General features: G+C 39.0%; 1 pseudogene; it reads left to right on the top strand.

Moving 5' to 3' along the window:
* Positions 1-2,721: 2,721 nt before the first annotated feature.
* LOC124831535 (elongation factor 1-gamma-like) lies at positions 2,722-19,766 on the top strand (annotated as a pseudogene).
* Positions 19,767-22,092: the final 2,326 nt, after the last annotated feature.

Below are 22,092 nucleotides of genomic sequence, written 5' to 3'. Positions count from 1 at the left end.
GAACCCTAGCATTGATATAAAATGTATATATTATATGGACCATAAATGATTATTCTTTCCTTTCAATTTTTCTTATCTATGATTGTGGTGATCGTTGTTTGCCCCTCAGATTTTCTTTTAGAATGTCTTCTCTTTTATATATGGTTTAATTATAGAATACATATATGGTTTAAGTTATTGAAAAAAAAACAAATAATTTCTCACTATTTATCTATCCATCACACCCAAAGTGTAGTTAACAAGGTGATTTTGATAGAATTAACTTCTCACAATTAAATAAATATAATTATCTGCATAACGTGTCTAAGTTAATTTGAGTTTATTAGAATTTGAAATAGCAAGGCATCAAATAAATAAATAATTAGAAAGTCATCCAAAATTATTTTCTGTAGCGTCAAAAAACAGACAAAGTTACGTATGCAAAGGAGATGATATAATGCTGCAGAAGCTGTGTTTCCCAGCAACCCATCATCCACCACGTGTTCTACTTCATAAAAAATGGTTTTAAATTAATAAATACTAGTTTTTCTATATTATTATATTAAAAAAATATAAATTAATTTTAACTTTGAAATTATTTGTTTCTAAAACGTTATCAGCCTTTTAAACGGTTGTTGTCTGAATTATTTTCTCTCCGTCGATGTATTATTCAAACATTAAGATAATGTTCAAACCAATATGTTGTCACTCGACTTACAGACATGCTTAAATGAGAAGATTGTCAGATGAAGTTATGTAAATTTTTCACTAAAAGAGTGTTTTCTTATTTATTTTATAATTTAGTAATTGAAATTTAATTCTCTATTATTAGTTTTTTTAGGTTGAACATTGATTTTTTCTTCATATGAATGATATAGCATTTTAGAATCAAAAGTTATAAATTGTAATGCTCACTAGATATTATGACACGTGTTATAAGATACATAACTTTGATAATATATCTTGTCTTGATTGAAAACATGTTGGTTATGCAACAAAAATCATAATTCATAAATTTGCATGTTTTATAATACTTTAAAATTATATATATATATATATATATATATATATATATATATATATATATATATATATATATATATTATTACATCATCTAAACATTGCTCTTTGCCTCTCCTGTATCAATCTTTAGTCCAACAAAAGAGGTTTAAAAGCGTTTTTCTTCTTTTCATTATTTTCTCTTTTCTATTATATTCTTGTTCTTCTTATTTGGTCATCAACATGGTTTTCTTTTCAAATCCCAATATGCATTTGTCATATTGCATCAAAATATTGTTGTAAATTTTGTGGTTTATAATATAAAATATTGCTTTTGATTTTAGTGTATGAAACTTGTTTCTTAATTACATTTTCCATATAGTCAATTTTTCACCATAAGGTTTGGGAAAATGTTTTTTTGAATGGTTTGGGAATAAATCTTTAAAGACAATGGATAGGGACATTTCAAGAAACTTTTTTTTGTTTGTGATTATTGTCAAATTTCTTACAAAAAAATATAATGTTGCATGGTTTCCATCGATTTTTTTCCCTTAAGGTTGGGTAGTATCTTATATATTATTTGGATTTAGGAAAAATAAATTATAAGTTATGTTTCATAAATAAGGAAGAATTAGTGAGATAGAAAAGTTTCCTTGTGATTTTTAGTTAAAATAAATTTAATAAAACTTGTTTTTACAAAATAAGACACTAAAAAAAGAAAGAAAAGGTGAATACATTGAAAAGGAATATGCAAGTTAAAAGAAGAATGCGATATAAAAATAAAAGACTTTGAAAATATTTAATTATGCTCTATTCACTGTACAGAAATAAAGATTACTAATAGAAATGGAAGTGGAAGGTTTGTAAAATAATATACTGAATTCTAAATAGAAGGCTCGGAGAAATTTAAATGAGAGGAGTGAGTCACATGATGTTAGAGATATAAAGAAGTGTAAGACACAGAAAAAAAAAATGGTTTTGATGATGATGTCTCAATAAAAATTATGGATAATCATTAACAATTTTATAAAATTAACATAGGAGATTTATTGGAGAGATATAACACTCATAAAATCTGAATTCATTCATATAAAGAATTAACATCACTCTTAACCGAAAACCTTAAAATAATATATTTATAAATTCTTATTCTTATATGATGTTCTACTTTCTCATCATTTTTATCTATATAAAACTTAAACTCACATTTGATTTCCACTTAGATAATAACTCAAATTTCAAATATCACTAGTAAAAAGACTATTTTCTAACGCACCCTATAGGCATCGGTTTTACGAAAATCGAAGCAGATGAAAATGCGGTGGCATTTTTGCAATTTCAGCAACCTTATAGGCCTCAGTTCAAGAGGAGCCGATTCATAAAGTGTATATTACCTCAGTTAATATAAGAACCGATGTATAATGTATCGCATTTTCCCGCTAAATAGTGTGAAAAACATCTACGACATCGGTTGCCCTTGGACCTGAGGCAGTAGGGCCTTTGCAAGTTTGAACGAAGCTTTTATGCTTTGGTTTTGTGTGTACCCGGGCGTATAGTTCATGTTTAGGCATCGGGTCAGGCGAATAATAGGGGCAATATGGTTTGATTACCTCGGTTAAGATATAACCAAAGCAATACTGCTTTTATATTTTCACAATTAACCCTACGCGCATTGTGTTTCTTCGTTCTTCTGCTATCGTCGCTGCACCCAAAAGCTTCGCTACGTCCAGCTTTCTTCTTCCTATGCATCTCCACCATTGTTGTCGCTGCTTGCCGCGCCTCCCCCGTCGTTGCTCGTCGCGCTTCTATGGCGGCGCTCGCCCTGCCTCCGTCGCATTTGTGACCGCCTCCTTCACTCCTCCCTTGCTCGTTCATAGCGGTTTGTACATCCGTCGCGGTCTTACCTTCGTTGCGTCGTGTTCTCCACCACTGCTCCCCTCCCTTGCTCGCGTTAAGCAAACCGACGTTGTTCCACCTGTTCAATCTGCGAAGAAGCCTGCCTAGCCTAAGGAGTCGAAACCTAAACCTAAGGATGAGCCAAAGAAAGTGGCTAAGCCAGAGCCAAAGAAGCCCAAAGAAGAGGCAGAAGAGGAGGCACCCAAGCCCAAACCCAAAAATCCCCTTGATCTTCTTCCTCCAAGCAAGATGATATTGGATGAGAGGAAAAGACTCTACTCAAACACCAAGACCAACTTCCGCGAGGTTGCAATCAAAGGTATTATGATGGCTTTCTGTGTTTTAATTTTGTCATTTCTAGGAGGTAGTATGTCACGTGTTTTTGAAATCTCCTTGCTTTCTTCATCATGATTTGTTACTATTATTTAGCGAAGAGTGTCAAAGTCAGCTGATATGAGATGGTAGATATCTTATCAAGTTAAATCCTCCTTGTGAACTTGTAGGATTTTGGGACATGTATGATGATAATGCTAAATTTTACCATTATTTAAGCATCATTTTAGTAGCAAAATCAACTCCTTTCTAACTTATAACTTGTTAAATCCTCTTCTTTTGTCTTGTTTTCTGAATAGTTGTGTTTTTGGCTACTTTGATGTAATTTCATCTATAATCCCCTATTTTGTAGCTAATAATGTGCTTGGAAGGGTCTCCAATAATGTCTAAAGCTGAACCAACCACTAGAAGCAAGCAGATCTGCGGAAAAAGTGAAAATGATGCAGTGCTGAAAAGTCAGGCCCGGGCCCCCTAGCTCAGGGGCGCCCAGCGCCACCTGCACAGAAGCCAGTTCTGCGTGCTGGTCGCGCCCGGGCGTGAGAAATGGGGCGCCCGGGCATGACTTTCCAGAGAGTTTCACGCCCGGGCGCGACTGAGAGGGTGTCGGGCGTGACTTTTGCTGATGTGTCAGATCCATCTGTCGCAACCGGAATCGCGACGGGACGACGATCCAAAATAAGAAATGGATTTTAAAAAAAAAGATTTGGAGTCGCCACCATAGTTTATTATGGAAAACTATGGAAAAACCTCAAAACGATAAAGCACGGTCCGCGAAAACCAGATTCTGGGTTCGGGAGTCGGTTACGTGTAGGGAAGGTATTAGCACCCTACAACGCCTGCCCTAAGGCAGTACCTTTAACTAAATACGCGAATTTGATGTGGGTTTCAAAATGTTTAACTATCCCTAAAATAAAAATAAAAATAAACAAAACATATTTTTTTTTAGTTTTTTGGGCCCGACAAGGATTGACCTTGCTCCTACGTATTCTCATTCAAAATGAGAAATCAGGGTTACGTAGTTCTAGCTGAAAGACTGTTTGTTTGTTTGAAAAAGCAGATGTTTTTAATTTTTGGAGATTTTTATGTTTTTAATATTTTCGAGAAAAAGAAGGTAATGAGTACTAGGCCGACGCGAACGGTCGCACGAGTACTCATACCTTTAAAATGATATTTAAATATTTTTAATTATTTTTGAAAAGAAAGATAACGATATTAAGCACTAGGCCGATGCGAACGATCACACGAGCACTCATACTGTTATCTGCTTATTTAGGAAGACTTGAGAGCATTGAGTGCTAGGCTGATGCGGACGATCGCACGAGCACTCATACCCTCGTTTAATATTACGTAAATAAGAGAGAAAAGTATTGAACACTAGGACGATGCGAACGATCACACGAGTGTTCAACCTTTAAACATATTTTTTGAAATTTTATTTAAGAAGAAGAAAAGGTTTTTAGCACAAGGACGACGCGAGCGGTCACACGTGTGCTTAAACCTTTAAAACGTATACTTTTGTATATTTATTTAAGGAAGGAAGAAAAGGTTTTTAGCACAAGGACGACGCGAGCGGTCACACGTGTGCTTAAACCTTTAAAACATATTTTTGTAAATTTATTGAAGGAAGAAGAAGAGGTTTTTAGCACAAGGCCTACGCGAGCGGTCGCACGTGTGCTTAAGACCTTTTCAAAATATTTTTATTTGATTTTTAACTTTTGTAAAAGAAAGGAAAAAGATTTTCAGCACAAGGCCTACGCGAGCGGTCGCACGTGTGCTTAAACCTTTTCAAAATATTTTTATTTGATTTTTAACTTTTGTAAGAGAAAGGGAAAAGATTTTCAGCACAAGGCCTACGCGAGCGGTCGCACGTGTGCTTAAACCTTTTCAAAATATTTTTATTTGATTTTTAACTTTTGTAAAAGAAAGGGAAAAGATTTTCAGCACAAGGCCTACGCGAGCGGTCGCACGTGTGCTTAAACCTTTTCAAAATATTTTTTGTAATTTTTATGGAGAATAAAACAAACAAGTCTAACCGATATGAATAAAAACAAAAGCGCGTGGACTATCATAAAGGGGTTACATGCAATAAAAAACTAACTAATAAAAGAAAACAAAAGCATAAAAATAAAGCAAGAGAAAAGCCCAACATGAATAGGGGTACAGAAATAAAAACCAGAGGTGTGGAGTGAAATTGAGGCTCTTTTGGTTTGGGTCAAAGTTCTTTTTCTCCAACTTTGAATCTGCCAAGGTGTAAAGATGAAAATGGTGGTGCATCCCGAAATAGTGTGCACAGGCCCAATTCTTCTTTTATTTTTGTTTGCAGAAACAGAATGGGTTTCAGCCCAAATGGAAGGGGGTGTACACGTGAAATTTGTATGTGCCAGGAAGAGGGGGGTATGGCCCGAAGCCTTTATTCCCAATTCAGAAAACCCATTAGGGTTCCTCCAAATTCAACTAATTTGCATCAACATCTCATCTTCTCCTCTGAACGAGAGACTCCTGAGCCACCTACCTACGCCACCCACGTCCCAGCCGCCGCGGGAGGATCCTCTATCTCGTCCGAAGCTTCGCCGGCGATGCTAAGCGCCACCAGGACCGCTGCCGGCGACGCCGTTCACGCCCGTCGGAGCAGTTCTGGCCGTCGCCTCCTCCAAGCAGACCGCCGCAAGTTGCTTCTGGCCTCTCTCCCTCTCTTCTCACCGTCGACCCAGCCTCTCGTGCCACCACCTCCTGCGTCGCCGACACCCCCCCAAATACCCCGGATCCGTTCTCAACCACGACGCCGACAGCCTTGGAAGTCGCCGCCGATGGACTCTCCCCTTCTCCTTTATCTATTTTCTGTTTTTGTATTTAGGTAGTTAGGAATGGTAGGTTTCAGGGGATGTGCGTGATAGAGGAAATTACAGTGTGCGCTGTGAGAGTTGAAGATGATTGAATTTGAATTTGAAATTGGGTGATGAAAGTGAGGCGTGATGGAGGCAGGATGATGACGGGAAATCTGGTTGAGTAGTGGGTTGGTAGTGTTAGGTTTCGGAGATGATTTATGATGAAGGAGTATGTAGTTGGGTGTGATGCCGAGGGATGTTAGAGATGAAGAAGAAAAAGGATGAAGATGATGGGTGCTGCCGCGGTGTTTGAGACGGTGTATGAGATGAAAGTGATGAAGGAGAATGGGGTTTCGTGGTGACGAGAGAAGAAGTTGATGATGGCTGGGATGGAGGCTGTTTGAGGTTAGGCCGTGGTATAAGGTGTTGGAGATGAAAATGAAGAGGAAATGGATGAAAAAATGGTAGGTTCAGATCGCCGGTCTCCATATGGCTATGGTAATGGGTGTATATGAGTTGCCCGCATTGATAGAGAATGGAGGAGGATTGAGTATTGTGTGATGCGGAGATCCATCTCTGGAGTGAATGGGATCCCCCTTGGAGGTAATGGAGTTGGGAGGAAAAAGGAAAAGTTGTTGGGGTGGTTACGGGTGTGTGTGGAGCAGAGGGGTGGTGGAGAGCCAAAAGGGCAGTGCATGTGTCCGTGTGCGTGAGGGAGTAACCGCTTTTTCCTTTTCTCTTCTTTTTTTTTTTTTTTTGCTTTCTCTTTAAAATACTTATATGAAAAATCAAATGAAATAAAAAAACAAAATAAAATAATAAAATTCATAAAAAACATAAAATAAAATAAGATGCAATAAAAAAAAGAAAAACCTATATTATTTAGTCATCCGGACGAAATTGGGTGTTGACAGCTGCCCCTCTTTACTTAGATTTTACTAGATAATATGAAAATTTGATATTTTCGTATTATCTGAGTAAAGGCTAAGTAAAGAAAGAAACACTAATTTCGTCTGGATTTCAAAAGAGAGAGGAAAAATAAAAACTAATTCAAATATATATGATAACCAAGTTCATGAAAAAGATGAGATTGCAACAAAAGAAATCGACCATTGCGTAGCAGAGGGCCAACAACACGAAACGAACCTGGATTCGACCATTGCCAAGCAGAGGGCCGTTACAAAAAACTAAAATCTGGATTTGACCATTGCCTCGCAGAGGGCCAAACTCACAGAACAGAAATTTAAATCCGACCATTGCCAAGCAGAGGACCGTTACAAAAAACTAAAACCTGGATTTGACCATTGCCTCGCAGAGGGCCAAACTCACAGAACAGAAATTTAAATCCGACCATTGCCATGCAGAGGGCCGATAACAGAAAACTAAAACCTGGATTTGACCATTGCCTCGCAGAGGGCCAAACTCACAGAACAGAAATTTAAACCCGACCATTGCCATGCAGAGGGCCGATAACAGAAAATTAAAACCTGGATTTGACCATTGCCTCGCAGAGGGCCAAACTCACAGAACAGAAATTTAAACCCGACCATTGCCATGCAGAGGGTCGATAACAGAAAATTAAAACCTGGATTTGACCATTGCCTCGCAGAGGGCCAAACTCACAGAACAGAAATTTAAACCCGACCATTGCCATGCAGAGGGCCGATAACAGAAAATTAAAACCTGGATTTGACCATTGCCTCGCAGAGGGCCAAACTCACAGAGCAGAAAATTAAATCCGACCATTGCCATGCAGAGGGCCGATAGCAGAAAATTAAAACCTGGATTTGACCATTGCCTCGCAGAGGGCCAAACTCACAGAACAGAAAATTAAATCCGACCATTGCCATGCAGAAGGTCGATAACAAAAAACTAAAACCTGGATTTGACCATTGCCTCGCAGAGGGCCAAACTCACAGAGCAGAAAATTAAATCCGACCATTGCCATGCAGAGGGCCGATAGCAGAAAATTAAAACCTGGATTTGACCAATGCCTCGCAGAGGGCCAAACTCACAGAACAGAAAATTAAATCCGACCATTGCCATGCAGAAGGTCGATAACAAAAAACTAAAACCTGGATTTGACCATTGCCTCGCAGAGGGCCAAACTCACAGAGCAGAAAATTTAAATCCGACCATTGCCATGCAGAGGGCCGATATCGAAGAAGAAAACTAAGGGTGCTAGATAAAACTGGGCTTGATGGGCCAGTGTGGAAACTGGGCTTGGGGGCCAGTATGGAAACTGGGCTTTCAAATTTTGAAATTCTTGAAGTTTGTAATTTTGTGAAATGCCTTTTTTTTTTTTTTTTTTTTTTTTTTTTTTTTGAAATTTTGACAGAAATTTGATTCTTGAAAAGGCATCAGTGACCATTCGCTAAAGAGAATGTCCTGACATGAGGATATGGGAAACAAGGCGTAAAAAAAACCATTGTAGAATGCTGAACAGGGTGTAAAGATGTGTATTAAAACCCCAAATGAGAGAAAAAATTATCAACAAGAAACAACATGACTTGAAGATAAGACCATAATGTTATTCTTTTTGTATTTTTGAAGAAGGATTTGACAACCATTCATATGAATGAAGAGGGTTTTGATCTGAAAGAATTTCTTTTGATGTATGCACACATATGGAAAACATTTGTTTTGTTTTGTGTTTCATCTAATTTTTTTTTTTTTTTTTTTTTTTAAGTCATTCATCTTACTTGCAATCATCATCAAACTGATCTTTATTTTCAGTGTTTCGTGAAATTGAGAAATGTCATACATTCGAGGTGTAATGTTTGATATGATTACATTTTGAAATTTTCTTTCGAGACGTCGACGCACACATGCTTGAATTTACTGGCAAGTGAAGGATGAGAGCTATTTAGAATGGTTTGGAGAAGTCTGGGACATCCACATAAGCACATCATTCCTTATACATTGCTTAAAGGAAACGAGACACCCAAAAGCTGCCCCAGTTTGGTGTTTGGGAAAATGAGCATGGGGTATGGATCTTTGAAAATTCGGGTCAAAAATTCAAGTAAGATCCGCAAAACTGACCCAGTCTTGAAATTATGGGTTGATAAATTTCAGGGCGAAGATGCATGGTGAGATCCACAAAATTGCCCCATTTGTTTTGGCACAGGGTTCCATTTGGAAAAGGTAGTGGGTATGAAAAGGATCGGTTAAAAGGATGACCCCAATTGGTTTGATTTTCTTTTGCATGCTTTTGCTGGCTGGTTGGCAAAGAGATCCCTTCTTCCTGAGACATTATTTTTTCTCTTTTTCCTTTTTCATTCATTTTCAAATTTTCTTTTGTTTTTTTTTTTTTTTTTTTTTTTTTACACATTGAAATCACTTCGCCTTATCGCAAAATTAAGCTTTATGAAAATTTGAGCAATCATTATTTAATCTGCGTGGACTTTATTAGGCTCGTAATGTGGCCAGGGCTAGAAGGTATCGAAAGAAAGGGTTAAAGGCCCAAATGAATGCTTGTCGGTTATTTTTTTTTGAAACAAGGGTTATCATCTGACATTGTGTCAACTTTTTGACCTTTTGAGAACTTTGCTTTTCTTGAACTCCATTTTTTTATTTTTCATCATCACTTTGTGATTTTTTGTTTTTTTTGTTTTTTTTTTTTTTTGTTTACCATTTTGAAGGATTTCTCCTTTTGATCATTGAGTGCTCTTCATTTGCATCATGAGTTGACTCCTACCTGATGACAACCCTTGCTTGGGGATAATTTTGAAAAAGAATTTATTTTTTGGCTCAAACGGGGTAACAATGGTTATATTTTGTTTTTTGGTAAAGACAAAATGGCCACACATCATTTCAAATTCTGATTGCTTTCTTTTCAAAAGATTAATTCTACGACTAGATGACCTCAACATGAGTGATTTTTCCCTTTCCTTTTCTTTCTAGACCGCCCTTTTGGGTTTTCAATCTAGTGGACTTATTATCCTTTTGAAAATTCTTTTATTTGTCTCAATGGGTTCAGGGATCACCCAACTAGCGCAAGCAAGGAAAATTTTGGCCAGGCCAATCTGCCCTAGTGTAAAGGCTTACATCATTACTAAGGGCAGTGACAGTGTTTGTTGGGGAACATCCTTTATTTTGGAACAGTGAAGGGTGAAGGTTTTCAAGCAAAATGCGCACAAACGTCTCGGGAGAAAGCGTCAAATTGTTATTTTTTTGATTAAACACTTGACCTTCGAAAAACTTGACATCCCAATTTTCCTTTTGATTATTCATCATTTTTTTTGCTCTTTTCTATTTTCGAAAAACAAAAGTTTGACGATTTGCAAGAAAGATAAGTGACTCAAGATTGACTTCATTTCATTTTTTTTTTTTTTTTTTTTCACGATACCCTTTCAGGACTCGATTTCCAGCAATACTTGGAGAAACCCTGTAGTGAATGTTCGCATTGCAAGTCATGGATGAAGATGTGATACCAATGAGCATACTTCCCAGTAGCAAGACACTCCACAACATCAAATTCACTTGTACAATGACTTATGCTTTCTTATGTGATCTTAAAGCCCACTTCCTTTCTTCATGGCATTTGTAGAGGCATTCTCAAGCCTTGCCTTAGTGTCCGGGTTAACTTTCTTCACACTTTAATCATCTTGAATGAATCAAAGTTTGCCTTTATGCTTGAACAACCAGCACTTTTGGTGGAATGACCGATAGCCACTCCATGGTAATCACCTTTTGTGTATGATGTATCACGAGTCTTGAGGTATTGAGGCTTTAAAGGCTTCATGTAACAAGTAGAGGCCACGCCTGACAGCTTGGTAAGAAGTTGAGTTTGGGTCTAGTCTCCAATCTTCCTCAGAACGGTTTCAAAGGGTAGGCCAACGGTATTTGAGCGGTGGGATGTGATTGAGCTCTTTCTTCTCTCCTTATCCCAAGCTTAGACCGAACTTGTTAACATTTGCCATCATGGTAGTATCGTGTCGGATTTTTCCTCACATTAATGTCAATTCTTTCTCCAAGTATCTTCAAGTCTGCAAAGTTTGAGGAAATACTGCTCATCATATGCTCATAGAAGGGTGATTGTAAAGTTTTTAAGATCATGACAACCATTTCCGTGTCACTCATAGGATACCCTACTTGAGCAGCAATCTCTTTCCACCCTTGGGCGTACTCTTTGAACGATTTGAACTCCCTCATCACGCTCTACAATTGCAATCTATCAGGTGCTACATCCAGATTGTACTTGTACTGCCTCAAGAAAACATCCACCAGATCCTCCCAAGACTGGATGCACGAAGATTCAAGATGAGTGCCCCAGTTTGGTGCCATGCCAACCAAACTATCTTGGGAAAAATGAATTGGCAACTTTCATCACATGCGTGAACAACCATTTTTTTCCCATATGTCATGAGATGGGTCTTAAGACAAATGGTCTCTCTTTTTCATCTACGCTTTGGGAGGTATCACCACATCTGGGACTAAGCATAGCCCTACAACATTTTCAAACTTAAGGCTTCCTCCAACTTCTATGACTCTCGCCCTTTTCTAGCATTTCCAATTTACGTCTGTCAACCTCAACATCCATTGGCGTAACGATATGAGGAGAAGATTTCAACTCAGGTTGCTTTGTCCTTGTCTTGCTCACTACACTGGGCTGAATCATTTATGTAAGGACCATGAAAGTGGTTGCCCTAAGCTTGTTTCTTCCTTCAACTGCGTTATATTCTGCCTTTTGAATGCAAAGTTGTCTCGAGTCCATTCCCAAGGGTGTAGTGTAATTCAGGAGGACCATAAGGGGGGGAAAGTTTGTGCTCATGGAACTCTTTGTTGCGCTCGTGATGCGCGCGAATCTACAAGGCTTTGCAAGGCATTCAGAAGCTCTAGAATTCAACTCATTTGCTCATTCAATTGTTGGACACGACCTTCATCCCTTCTTGAAATTCTCCTTGGTCCTCCAAGATTTATTAACTGGTTCAAGTCCTTTAAGGTATCTTGGACGTTAAGTTATATTTATATTTTTTTTTTTAGATGAAACAATTTAAGAAAATGAAAATAAAAAGGAAAAGGAAAAGAAGAGACAATGTAGTTCAAATACACTAGTCAGAAATTATGAAGCTGTGAAAACATCGCTCTGATAATTTGGAAATTAACATGAAACAAAGTCAATAGGGTAGTTCATCATTCAGAAGTTCCCAAGACGTGAGACATAGGAAGTATTGGTCAACCATCTCAGGCTTTAGCCATAACATTCTTCATTTCTCAAATCAGTTTCTTGCAGCAATTGAAGAATGTTTCAATCCCCTTAGGCGGGTTAAAGATCGGCATTGCAGACTTTAGCACACCTTCAATGGCTTCACTGGCGAGGGAAGCTAGTTATGAGAGACTTCTCCTTCAATTCCCCCTTGTTCAACAATATGCTTCTTCATATGAATTACAAATTCTTGATGCCTTTTTTTCTTAGCTCGGTGACATTTCTTCTCTAGTTTTCCCACTGCTGCTTTCACACGTTGCTCAGCAGTGTGAAATTACTTTTCACAATTTGGGTCTGGAGAAATTATATTGAATGACAACTTGATTGTCTTAACCCTCTCTGTGATCTATTGGCTAAGGGAACCTTCATCAAAACTCCATGATCTTGGGCCTTTCCTCGAAGCGAACAACATTGCCCCAAGCGTTCTTAACTTGATGAAGCATTTTAGCAAAAGTTCATTCCTCACAACATAAAATGGCCATGAAAGAAGATGAAGAAACCAAGAGGGAAAAGGGAGTGTTCCCACGAGTCCTAGCAGCCTTCCAAGCTCTCCTCTAAGTGAGATGCATCTCCAAAGAACCAAAGACCATAAGCCCTTCGTATTTCTGGATTAAATAGACACATCAGCAAAAGTTGCGCCCGTGAAAAAAATCGAAAGCAGATGAGCGTTCACTGAAATTTGGACGAGCGTCCTATTCTCTGGCTTGGACGAACGTCCTAAATCTTGGACGAGCGCCCTCTTATCCCACTGGACGAGCGTCCTCTTCTACTGGCCGATCTTCCATTCAAAGAGTCCTGGACGAACGTCTTCTTGTCACGTCATCTGGACGAGCGTCTTCAAAACGAGCGTCCTCTTCTACTTCACGACGAGCGTCGTCTTCAACACGAGCGTCCTCTTCTGCTCCAGGACGAGCGTCGTCTTCAACACGAGCGTCCTCTTCTGCTCCAGGACGAGCGTCCATTTCTGCCTGGACGATCGTCCTCTCTAAGAGTCCTGGACGAACGTCCTCTTCTCACGCTTGGACGAACGTCCTAAATCTTGGACGAGCGCCCTCTTATCCCACTGGACGAGCATCCTCTTCTACTTGCCGATCGTCCATTCTAAGAGTCCTGGACGAACGTCCTCTTCTCACGTCTGGACGAACGTCCTAAATCTTGGACGAGCGCCCTCTTATCCCACTGGACGAGCGTCCTCTTCTACTTGCCGATCGTCCATTCTAAGAGTCCTGGACGAACGTCCTCTTCTCACGTCATCTGGACGAACGTCTCCTTCAAAACGAGCGTCCTCTTCTGCTTCAGGACGAGCGTTGTCTTTTGAGAGCTGGACGAACGTTCACTTGGCGTCACCCTTGCGCCAAGCGTTTCTGCATGTGTGACGAGCGTTTCTGCGTGCCTTGTTGATTCATCTCTATAATTTTGTTGGAGACTCTTCCAAGCTCATTTTTAACTCCTGCAAATGATATATAATTTGCGATCTATGCTGCCAAGGGACACACCATTTAAATTGTTCTTTGTTTAAACTTGTACAAAGTTGCGCCCATTCATTTGCCCCTTTCACATTTGGTTTATACTGCCATAGCTCAAACATGGGACAGGTGGCCTTTAAGGCGTCCTCAGTCACACGGGAGATGAACACAACATAACACTTTCCCTCCCTTCAACTCATAACAATGATTAAGGGTCCCATGAACTTCAGCCAAGATGGTAGCGACTGGATTCTCACAGCGCTCTTCGTATCCCACGAATGCATTCATAGCGGCATAGTCGACGAGGTTTTTGACATTTAGGAGAAAGCATGACACCATAGAGGAGAAGAGCTAGTACATCCGTAAACATCTCCCAATTTTCCTCTTAAGCCAAATGATGTAGGTATTCCTATAAGTATCTTTGAGGAAGGCCCCTCACTTTGCCCTTGATTGAACTCGCTTTCCAACTTCATTGGGTGTACTTTCCTGATCCTCGTTAACTCTAACAGGCTCAACAAATTCCCATACTCCTTCCTGAATGCATCCTTTTGGGTTGTCTTCATTTTCTTCAACTGTTCTCTCAAGCCATCCATATTACCCTCCTTTACTTCAATGGCTAACCTTTCCTTTAAACTGTCTGAACTTGAACCCCCCTTGACTTCATATCTTATGTTAATTTCCATTTTATCTCAAAGACTTAGTCACAAACTTATAATTTCACGACTAGAACCAGTGATAAGACCATAAAAATGCATGAGAAAAAGAAAGGAAAGAAAACAAAATGTATCAAAAGATGTAGTGATATGTACAAGTTATTGGATTTTATTAAGCAAAATGAGGGTTATAAGGCTGCACATATCTCCCTTTGTGCCCTAGATAAGGTTCAACGCTAAAGATTCAAGGTCAAGTATATGCAATTTCACAAGGATGGTTCCCTGAACCTAAAGGTCAAAGGTCACTAGAGCTATGGCCCCCTTCATAGCATTTCCACAACAGTCGAGTAATCAACTAGGTGTGAAAACACATATGAAAAGAACAGACTCTAGCTGGAGTTCTCACGATAGCCAAACAGGAAGTACATCCCAGAGTGACACCGCTACACAACTCCTCTAATTCTAAGCTACGCTCAGACCCGGGTATAGGGCCCCACTCATGATATGCCAAAAGTGTGTGTGTGAAGGGAGGAAATTATGCACACCCAAACCCTCACCTGCAAAACAACCAGAAAAATTCCCAGGCAGATATAAACATATTGTCTACCCTAGGGTTCAATATTCCACAGTTATTGCAGTTATTCTAAATATCAAGCATAGATAGAGAAAAGGGAAAGAAAAACACAAAGCAAAACCACACCCAATTCGCGCATCTAATTAAATGGCTCGACTCTCTAAGCGTCCCCAGTGGAGTCGCCATCTGTCGCAACCGGAATCGCGACGGGACGACGATCCAAAATAAGAAATGGATTTTAAAAAAAAAGATTTGGAGTCGCCACCATAGTTTATTATGGAAAACTATGGAAAAACCTCAAAACGATAAAGCACGGTCCGCGAAAACCAGATTCTGGGTTCGGGAGTCGGTTACGTGTAGGGAAGGTATTAGCACCCTACAACGCCTGCCCTAAGGCAGTACCTTTAACTAAATACGCGAATTTGATGTGGGTTTCAAAATGTTTAACTATCCCTAAAATAAAAATAAAAATAAACAAAACATATTTTTTTTTAGTTTTTTGGGCCCGACAAGGATTGACCTTGCTCCTACGTATTCTCATTCAAAATGAGAAATCAGGGTTACGTAGTTCTAGCTGAAAGACTGTTTGTTTGTTTGAAAAAGCAGATGTTTTTAATTTTTGGAGATTTTTATGTTTTTAATATTTTCGAGAAAAAGAAGGTAATGAGTACTAGGCCGACGCGAACGGTCGCACGAGTACTCATACCTTTAAAATGATATTTAAATATTTTTAATTATTTTTGAAAAGAAAGATAACGATATTAAGCACTAGGCCGATGCGAACGATCACACGAGCACTCATACTGTTATCTGCTTATTTAGGAAGACTTGAGAGCATTGAGTGCTAGGCTGATGCGGACGATCGCACGAGCACTCATACCCTCGTTTAATATTACGTAAATAAGAGAGAAAAGTATTGAACACTAGGACGATGCGAACGATCACACGAGTGTTCAACCTTTAAACATATTTTTTGAAATTTTATTTAAGAAGAAGAAAAGGTTTTTAGCACAAGGACGACGCGAGCGGTCACACGTGTGCTTAAACCTTTAAAACGTATACTTTTGTATATTTATTTAAGGAAGGAAGAAAAGGTTTTTAGCACAAGGACGACGCGAGCGGTCACACGTGTGCTTAAACCTTTAAAACATATTTTTGTAAATTTATTGAAGGAAGAAGAAGAGGTTTTTAGCACAAGGCCTACGCGAGCGGTCGCACGTGTGCTTAAGACCTTTTCAAAATATTTTTATTTGATTTTTAACTTTTGTAAAAGAAAGGAAAAAGATTTTCAGCACAAGGCCTACGCGAGCGGTCGCACGTGTGCTTAAACCTTTTCAAAATATTTTTATTTGATTTTTAACTTTTGTAAGAGAAAGGGAAAAGATTTTCAGCACAAGGCCTACGCGAGCGGTCGCACGTGTGCTTAAACCTTTTCAAAATATTTTTATTTGATTTTTAACTTTTGTAAAAGAAAGGGAAAAGATTTTCAGCACAAGGCCTACGCGAGCGGTCGCACGTGTGCTTAAACCTTTTCAAAATATTTTTTGTAATTTTTATGGAGAATAAAACAAACAAGTCTAACCGATATGAATAAAAACAAAAGCGCGTGGACTATCATAAAGGGGTTACATGCAATAAAAAACTAACTAATAAAAGAAAACAAAAGCATAAAAATAAAGCAAGAGAAAAGCCCAACATGAATAGGGGTACAGAAATAAAAACCAGAGGTGTGGAGTGAAATTGAGGCTCTTTTGGTTTGGGTCAAAGTTCTTTTTCTCCAACTTTGAATCTGCCAAGGTGTAAAGATGAAAATGGTGGTGCATCCCGAAATAGTGTGCACAGGCCCAATTCTTCTTTTATTTTTGTTTGCAGAAACAGAATGGGTTTCAGCCCAAATGGAAGGGGGTGTACACGTGAAATTTGTATGTGCCAGGAAGAGGGGGGTATGGCCCGAAGCCTTTATTCCCAATTCAGAAAACCCATTAGGGTTCCTCCAAATTCAACTAATTTGCATCAACATCTCATCTTCTCCTCTGAACGAGAGACTCCTGAGCCACCTACCTACGCCACCCACGTCCCAGCCGCCGCGGGAGGATCCTCTATCTCGTCCGAAGCTTCGCCGGCGATGCTAAGCGCCACCAGGACCGCTGCCGGCGACGCCGTTCACGCCCGTCGGAGCAGTTCTGGCCGTCGCCTCCTCCAAGCAGACCGCCGCAAGTTGCTTCTGGCCTCTCTCCCTCTCTTCTCACCGTCGACCCAGCCTCTCGTGCCACCACCTCCTGCGTCGCCGACACCCCCCCAAATACCCCGGATCCGTTCTCAACCACGACGCCGACAGCCTTGGAAGTCGCCGCCGATGGACTCTCCCCTTCTCCTTTATCTATTTTCTGTTTTTGTATTTAGGTAGTTAGGAATGGTAGGTTTCAGGGGATGTGCGTGATAGAGGAAATTACAGTGTGCGCTGTGAGAGTTGAAGATGATTGAATTTGAATTTGAAATTGGGTGATGAAAGTGAGGCGTGATGGAGGCAGGATGATGACGGGAAATCTGGTTGAGTAGTGGGTTGGTAGTGTTAGGTTTCGGAGATGATTTATGATGAAGGAGTATGTAGTTGGGTGTGATGCCGAGGGATGTTAGAGATGAAGAAGAAAAAGGATGAAGATGATGGGTGCTGCCGCGGTGTTTGAGACGGTGTATGAGATGAAAGTGATGAAGGAGAATGGGGTTTCGTGGTGACGAGAGAAGAAGTTGATGATGGCTGGGATGGAGGCTGTTTGAGGTTAGGCCGTGGTATAAGGTGTTGGAGATGAAAATGAAGAGGAAATGGATGAAAAAATGGTAGGTTCAGATCGTCGGTCTCCATATGGCTATGGTAATGGGTGTATATGAGTTGCCCGCATTGATAGAGAATGGAGGAGGATTGAGTATTGTGTGATGCGGAGATCCATCTCTGGAGTGAATGGGATCCCCCTTGGAGGTAATGGAGTTGGGAGGAAAAAGGAAAAGTTGTTGGGGTGGTTACGGGTGTGTGTGGAGCAGAGGGGTGGTGGAGAGCCAAAAGGGCAGTGCATGTGTCCGTGTGCGTGAGGGAGTAACCGCTTTTTCCTTTTCTCTTCTTTTTTTTTTTTTTTTGCTTTCTCTTTAAAATACTTATATGAAAAATCAAATGAAATAAAAAAACAAAATAAAATAATAAAATTCATAAAAAACATAAAATAAAATAAGATGCAATAAAAAAAAGAAAAACCTATATTATTTAGTCATCCGGACGAAATTGGGTGTTGACACCAGCTTATTTAACCCTAAAATGCGAAGGGGTTTGGGTCTTTGGTTCGTTGGAGGCGCGATTTCACTGAGAGGAGAGCTTGGAGGGCTACTAGGGTTCGTGGGAACACTCCCTTCTTCCTCTTGGGTTCTTCATCTTCTTCCATGGCCATTTTGTAAGCTTAAAGGCTCTCCATGGAAATGGAGAGCCAAACCCATCTTGTTGGGGATAGATGTAGCCTTTGAATTTTTGTGTAATTGTTGAATGATTTGATTATATATATATGCCTTTTCTATCAATTGCTAGTACTCTTGTTTCCGATCTTAAAGCTTGCATGTAATGGGGACGTTCATGACTTGATTTTGGGGTTTCATGGGTTATGGGGACGTAAGATGGAACCCAGAACTGAAATAGGAGTCCTTGTGGTTCATTGATTCTAGGGATGGAAGATGATTCACATGTTGTCTTAAGATCCTAGCTCTTTAATGCGGGTTTGCTTGTTAGATTGTCCAAGGGATTGGAGTTTGATAAGGAAAACCTAGGCTCTTTCACCTAAGGGATTAGGGCTAGAGTGTTTTAGTGGATTGACTTTAGTAAATTGATAGAGAGGAGATGAAATTGATTTTACACAAGAGTGCATTGGTGAAAACTAACCTTAACAATGTCATTTCATACCATTTCTAGTCTTTTACATTTTCAAGTGCCTTCAATACCAAAGTCCAAACTTGTAATTACTTATGAATTTATCTTTTTGCATATATTCTTAAATGTTGAGTTGTTCTTGAGTCTAGATGAGTTATTAATCGCACAATTCTCTAGTATTACGAGTCTCTTGGGAAAACGATACCTGGTCTTACCACGGTTTATTACTTGAACGATTCGGTACGCTTGCCGAAATCCCCTAACATATGATCCAGAGGGTTATTCTCTCTGGTTCTGTGATTACAAATACAACGACGAGAACATTGTTTCCTTTGTGACATTAAACAAGGTTGGTGGTTTTCTTCAGCGGATGGATCTAGCTCGCAAGTATGCTTTTGGAAAGATGCTTGTAATTGGATCACAAGCACCATTTAAGGTGAAGGGGTTGTGGCTTTTTCGCGGGCAAGAGATTCCACAATTTGTGATTGACGAGTGTTATGATATGGAGCTGTATGAGTGGACCAAGGTTGACATCTCTGACGAAACTTAAAAAGAACGGGTGAATCAGATGATTGAGGATTATGAATATTGTTGCTTACTTTGTAGATGGCAAAAAGGAAGAGTTCAACATGGAGAAGGTTGATGTTGTTTGTGTTTTGATTGAATATGATGGTGAAACAGAAATACTGAATCTCACAATATCTCCTTATTTGGAACCAAAACCAAGCAAACCTCTTATATATGAGGCTGTTGACATCAAATCTGTCATGAAGGAGAGCATGTTTTTTGGTTTCTCTGCATCAACAGGTAAGAGGAAAGCAAGTGCTCATTATATTCTGGGGTGGAGTTTTGCATTCAATGGGGTTGCCCCTCCATTAGATTATGCACTACTTCCAAAGCCACCACCAAAGGAGAAACACTCATAGTCTTTTCCTTGGATCAAGGTTACAATTGGCATGTTGTCTGCTTTGACATTTACCTTGTTGTGCCTTTTTCTTTATGTGACACTCTATAAGAGATACACGGTATTTGAAACTCTTGAGGACTGGGAAATGGATTTTCCTCACAGGTTTAGATACAGAGATCTTCACTTAGCAACAAAGGGGTTCGTAGAGAGCCAACTAATTGAAGTTGGAGACTTTGGTTCTGTTTACAAAGGGGTGTTACCCAGAACAGGAATAAGGAAATTTGCAGCTGAGATTGAAAGCTTAGGAAGATTGAGGCACAAGAATTTGGTGAACCTTAAAGGGTGGTGCAAGCACAAGAATGATCTCCTTTTGGTTTATGATTACATTCCAAATGGGAGCCTTGACTCTCTTCTATTCAGCAGAAGCTTTGTTTTGGATTGGGATCAGAGATTCAGAATTCTCAAAGGTGTAGTTGTTGGGCTGTTGTATCTGCATGAAGAATGAGAGCAAGTGATGATCTATATAGATGTAAAATCTAGCAATATTCTTATTGATGAAGACTTTAATGCTCATTTAGGTGACTTTGGCCTAGCAAGGCTTTATAGCAAGACTACTTTCAAGGATTTATAAATACCATAGAGGTTAGATGTATGGTCTATTACTGTTTTCGAAACTATTTTTCAAGAAAAATAATATTTTAAAGATGGAACTACCAGTTTATTCTAATAATCTTTTGCGTAATCACAAGATTGGTTCAATCTTTTTTAGTTTGTATAAACTGAATTGTCATTATTTTACAAATTTTACTATTTGAAAGATATTTTAGAATATTTTATTGAGTTTCACATTATATCATTTAAGTTATTTCTTATTACTTTACCACATTATATAATTAGATTCTTTCTTGCAGTTGCTCGGCTTAATGGTGACAACGCATTGTACCTGTCTACTCCCATTGATAAAGAGGTGGGCGGTATTATTTTAGGGGAAAATGTTATGATTGAGATAACTGGCCTTGCTGACATAAAGTCATCATTGAACTTACACACTACTCCCACCCATTCTCTCTCTTTTCTATATAATCTCAACCCACACGGCCCCCCTTTCCACTCCTCCACATCTCCCTTGTTTTTCATCATCATCATCATCCCCTTCTTACTCTCTCTCTCTCTCAACTGCACCTCAATCTCACTCCCTCGTTACCCAACTTCTTAAGCGGCTAAAATTTATAAAGCTAGAGATGATGGTTCAAAAGGAAGATTTGGGTTTGAGTCTAAGCCTCAACTCCCTCGTTACCCAACTTCTTATAGTCTATTTGATTTCTCCTCTTTTTCCACACTCCTTTTCCTTTTCCTATTTTATACGCTCTTCTGTTTCACGTTGCAGGCCTGCATCGACCAATGGATTGATTTTTCAACTTTGGAGATTGATTCTAATAATCCTTAAATCCTGCTATCAATGAAATTAAAAAAAAAAAAAAAGACACACTTCCTTGGTTTAGAGGGAACCGAGGCATAAAATTCTGTGGAAAAAAAAATAAAAAATGAAAAATCTATTGCATCGGTTTCCTTTGAACCGAGATGAAATCCTCCACCTTTTTGCCTCAATTCACAAGCGAGACATAAAGTTGTGGACTTTTTGCCTCGTTTGTATATGCTTCGGTTCAAGAACCACTGTCTATGGACGAAAATAACCGCTGTCTTTTTTCCTGACTACACTAGTGTATGTAATTGTGCGGCAATTGATTAATGGAATGATATACTTAAAAACGAAACCTGGGTTGAAAAAAAGAAGAGAATAATTGAAATGGGAAGAATCTCAAAGATGCAAAAGCTATTAAAATTCTAAGTAAAAAAAAGAATGAATAGATTTGGAAAGGTGTAGAAACAATGAAGTCAGCCTATGATAATTTTTGGAATACCAAAGCTATTATTATATCTTATTAATGCCCACCATGAAGAGTAGAAGAAAAATAAATCATAAGCCATGTGTTCTTGATTATAAGCTAAAAGTATAGCTTAGAATATTCGTTTACCCCAAAACAGTTACATCATCCAACAATATAACATGTGTATCCTCACATCCATCAAACGATCCTCTACTTCTACCAAAACCTACAAAAATACATCTAGATAAAACAAATAGGTATTCTTTTGTTTTATTATTGCACCTTCCTATGTGTAGGAAGCAAGCATACTTTTCTTAGTTTTTTTTTTCCTCGCATGCATCATTCTTTAGCCATATTTCAATATCAAAATGATTCCCTTCTTTTTGGGCCGCAGGCCCAGAACATAGAGCATGTTATTTTTCAACTTATAAAGCTTATCAACGAACTACGTTATTT

Source organism: Vigna umbellata, chromosome 4 (assembly GCF_029865625.1).
Source record: "Vigna umbellata cultivar VRB3 chromosome 4, Vumbellata_1.0, whole genome shotgun sequence".
Taxonomy (NCBI): Eukaryota; Viridiplantae; Streptophyta; class Magnoliopsida; order Fabales; family Fabaceae; genus Vigna; species Vigna umbellata.
Note: the sequence above shows the minus strand (reverse complement) of the source record. Positions and strands in the feature narration are given on the sequence as shown.